The sequence below is a fragment of the Marmota monax genome, unplaced genomic scaffold, assembly GCF_021218885.2.
Source record: "Marmota monax isolate L192 unplaced genomic scaffold, Marmota_monax_Labrador192_F-V1.1 WCK01_AAM20220418_F8-fsc00022, whole genome shotgun sequence".
NCBI classification, from domain to species: domain Eukaryota; kingdom Metazoa; phylum Chordata; class Mammalia; order Rodentia; family Sciuridae; genus Marmota; species Marmota monax.
Genome location: NW_026695215.1, coordinates 10,011,516 through 10,016,223, shown reverse-complemented (window position 1 = coordinate 10,016,223; position 4,708 = coordinate 10,011,516). Strand labels below are relative to the sequence as shown.

Here is a 4,708-nt window from a genome sequence, read left to right as displayed (position 1 = left end):
TCTGCATTAATTAAATGATTAATTTGGCAAACAATTGAGGAGCATCTATGGCCCACAGACCTGGGAAGTCACTGAAACTGTAAAGATGAATCCATACCTACTTAATAGAGTAGGATATGTGCTTAATAGAGGAAAAAGGAGGCCTAAATCTTCATCACGCCAGATTAGGCCCCAACTTCCTTAACAAGACTCCTAAAGTGCAAGAAATAAAATCAAGAATCAATAAATGGGATGGATTCAAACTAAAAAGCTTCTTCTCAGCAAAAGAAACAATCAACAAGGTAAAGAGAGAGCCTACATTTGGGGAACAAATTTTTGCCACATGCACATCAGATAGAGCACTAATCTCCAGGATATATATATATATATATATATATATATATATATATATATATGACTTAACACCAAAAAAAAAAAACCCCAAACAAATAAAAACAAAACAAAACAGATACTTCTGAACAGATACTTCTCAGAAGAAGATATACATTCGGTCAAAAATATATAAAAAAATGTTCAACATCTCCAGTAAATTAGAGAAATACAAATCAAAACTACTCTAAGATTTCATTGTAGGCCAGTCAGAATGTCAGTTATTAAGCATACAAACAACAATAAGTGTTGGTGAGGATGTGTGGGTGGGGGAGGCACACTCATCCATTGCTGGTGGAACTGCAAATTTTTGCAACCAATCTGGAAAGCAGTATGGAGATTATTTAGAAAACTTGGAATGGAACCACCATTTGACCCAGCTGTCCCACTCCTCAGTCTATACCTGAAGAACTTAAAAGCAGCATACTACAGGGACACAGCCATATGTTTATAGAAGCTCAATTCACAATAGCTAAATTGTGGAATCAACCTAAATGAATGGATAAAGAAACTGTGGTATATATACACAATGGAATATTACTCAACATGAAAAGAGAAGAAAATTATGGCATTTGCAGGTAAATGGATGGAGTTGGAGAACATGATGCTAAGTGAAGTAAAGCAATCCCCAAAAACCAAAAGTTGAATGTTCTCTTTGTTAAGTGGATGCTGATCCATAATGGGTGGGGAGACACATGGGAAAGATGGAGGAACTTTGGGAAAAGGGGAAGGAGTGGAGGAGACATGGAGGCAGGAAAGATGGTGGAAGGAGATGGGCAACATTATCCTAGGTATATGCATGACTGCACATATGGTGCAACTCTACATTGTGAACAACCAGAGAAATGAAAAATTGTGCTGCAATTGTGTACAATGAATCAAAATGGATTCTGCTGTCATATATAGAGGTCAAGGAGGGCTTGGGTTGTCCAACACAGGTTCAAACTTTATGGGGGGCCCGAACACCGATATTTATTTATTTATTTATATTTGTTCTTTTTAGATAAACATGACGGTAGAGTGTATTTTGACAGATAATATATACATGGGGTAAAATTTATACTAATTAGGAGCCAATGCTTGTGGCTGTACCTGATGTGGAGTTTCACTGGTGGTGCATTCATATATGAACACAGGAAAGTTATGTCTGATTCATTCTATTATCTTTCCTATTTCCATCCCCCCTCCCTTCCATTCATTCCCTTTCATCTAATCCAATGAGTTTCTATTTTCCAAGCATCCCCTCCCCCATATTGTGTGTTAGCATCTACATATCAGAAATAATATTCAGCCTTTGTTTTTTGGGGACTGGCTTATTTCACTTACCATGATGTTCTCCAGTGGAACATGGATTTTAGTATCCTGATAAGGGTGTAAGAAGAGGTCCTCATGCCTAGGAAGGCATGAAGCCTCTGTATAAACTCAGGAACTATATGATGCCCTCCTCATTGTCCTACAAAATGGCACAGAAGCACCTGATCTACCTACAGCTCTGGCAGAAAGAGAGGTCTGTCCGAAGTTGGTCCCTAAACTTGCCCACTCGCAGCTTGGAGACTAAACTTTTAACTCAAAGTGTGTTGAGAGCATTTTTTGCTCCTCTCAGGGTCAAATTTAAAGACCATGTGTACACTTGCATTAAAAAACAGACTATTCTCCCAAAAAAAGATAACGGGCACTGGAAATTCATACCATGAAAGTTGCCAAAATTACCATAATAAATGAACATCGGTTAAGTCAATAGATGCAACAAAGAAAAGCAGTAGGGATTTGACCATGAAACTTGATAAACATGTGTTCCTGAAACATTTATAATATTTGGACTAATTTTATAATTTATTTCAAAAAAATTCTTTTAAGATTCTTAGTTCTCAATTCTACACATGTCTATCTCTGGGCTCACCTTGAACTTCAGAAAAATATTCAGTTCAATGAACTTGAAGGGTAAGATTTCATACTTGCTCTGTTCACATTCCCTCAATAAGTATCTATGGGGAGCTATGTTGTATCAAGCACTGCTCAGCACGCTAAAGACACAGCATAAAAAATATACTCTAGTGTGGCTACAGATATAAAGCTTAGAGAGGTAGAAAGACAAATATATAGAAACTTATAATCCAGTGTGATATATTAATGATGTAAATAACATGGCATACACTGTTTTGAGTTAACCTAACTTTTCATAATCTAGAAACATGTTGAGCTTACCTGCTCAAGTTTTTCAGTTTATTGTATTAGGGGAAAAAAATCCTAAGCCAACTGAATAAAACAAGAATTTGCCTTAATAGAAATTGCAGATCAAGTTATCCTTGAATTAGTCTCTCCTAAAACCCTTACTTCCAGAATACTTGTCCATGGCTATAGAATTCTTTCTTTTTTAATTTGTTGTTTTAGACATATATGAGAGCAAGGTGTATTTGTACATAATATTCATACATGGGGTGCAACGCATTATAATTTTGATCCCATTCTTGTGGTTGAACATGATGTGGAGTTACACTGGTTGTGTATTCATATATGAGAAGAGGAAAATTATATCTGATTCATTCTACTGTCTTTCCTATTCCAATCCCCCTCCATTTCCTTCATTCCTCTTTGTCTAATCTGATGAACTTCTATACTTCCCCTCCCCACCCTCTCTTATTATGGGTTAGCATCCACATATCAGAAAGAACATTTGGCCTTTGTTTTTTTGGGGATTGACTTATTTCACTTGTTTTTCAGTGTTTTCCAGTTCCATCCATTTATCTGCAAATGCCATCATTTCATTCTTCTTTATGGCTGAATAATATTCCATTGAGGAGCAGTGTGAAGAAGAGGCGAGAACGACCCCCGGACCGACCAAAGCCGTGCGCCGCTGCATCCCCGCGTCCAGTGCCTGCGTCCCGCTGCCATCGCCACCATGCCCAAGAGAAAGGCTGAAGGGGATGCTAAAGGAGATAAAGCCAAGGTGAAAGACGAACCACAGAGAAGATCTGCAAGGTTGTCTGCCAAACCTGCTCTTCCAAAGCTAGAGCCCAAGCCTAAAAAGGCCCCTGCAAAGAAGGGAGAGAAGGTACCCAAAGGGAAAAGCTGACACTGGCAAGGATGGGAATAACCCTGCAGAAAATGGAGATGCCAAAACAGACCAGGCACAGAGTGCTGGAGATGCCAAGTGAAGTGTGTGCATTTTTGATAACTGTGTACTTCTGGTGACTGTACAGTTTGAAATACTATTTTTTATCAAGTTTTATAAAAATGCAGAATTTTGTTTTACTTTTTTTTTTTTAAGCTATGTTGTTAGCACACAGAAAACTTCATTGTTGTTTTGCGGGGGAAGGAGCATATGTCACTAGTGGAACGTCTCTAAAGCTGGATTGCTGTGGGGGAAGACACCTTTCCCTTCTAGTTTTGAGAGACTTCCTCTTTGTTCCCAAGAGGAAGGGATTCCCTGATGTTGGCACACATAGCCACCTTGGCACAAATGCCTTGTGGTATGGAAAAACTCAAACTCATCTGTATGTCCTCCTGTCCCTCTCTGCCATCGGCATAGACTTAATTCCCCTAAACTCAGACCTATTGGGACCTGATTCCCAACGATTGGTTTTACCAGTGTGTGGGGTAATCTGGACTTTCCAGTGACGTCATTGAGAATAGTGTCCCTCAGAAGAGCAGAAGTTCCTTTTCTAGATTGTGGATCTTCAGATTAATAATTTTTGCCATTTTCCTTTCATTTCCTGAAAGTCAGGGTCGGCTTGTGAAAAGTTGTTAAACAACATGCTAAATGTGAAATGTCAACCCTCACTCTAAACTTTCCCTATTCAGAGCATCAAATGAAGACTTCATTGGGTTTTATAGTGGCTTTCTGATTTTGGTAGTCCATTCAAGAAGGGAGTTTGAAAGTTGTTGTATACTGTTAACGATTGTCTGCCCATGTCCTGCCTGAAATACCATGATTGTTTATGAAAAGTATCTTTAATAAAGCTGGATACAGTTTGAAAAAAAATATTCCATTGAGTATATAGACTATATTTTCTTTATCCATTCATTATTCTGTTAAAGCATATCTAGGTTGGTTCCACAGTTTGGCTATTATGAATTGAGGTGCTATAAACATCGATGTGGCTGCATCACTGTAGTGTGCTGATTTTAAGTCCTTTGGGTATAAAGAACTGAACAGGAACTTCACAGTAGAAGAAATAAGAATGGTCAAAAAATATATAAAAAAACATGTTTAACATCTCTAGCAATTACAGGAATACAAATCAAAACTACACTAAGACTCCATCTCACACCAGTCAGAATGGCAATTATCAAGAATACAAGTAATAATAGATGTTTTGAGCATGTGGGGAAGAAGGTT

General features: G+C 38.0%; 1 pseudogene; it reads left to right on the top strand.

The window, feature by feature from the left end:
* Nucleotides 1–3,268: 3,268 nt before the first annotated feature.
* On the top strand, nt 3,269–3,524 carry LOC124084517 (non-histone chromosomal protein HMG-17-like; annotated as a pseudogene).
* Nucleotides 3,525–4,708: the final 1,184 nt, after the last annotated feature.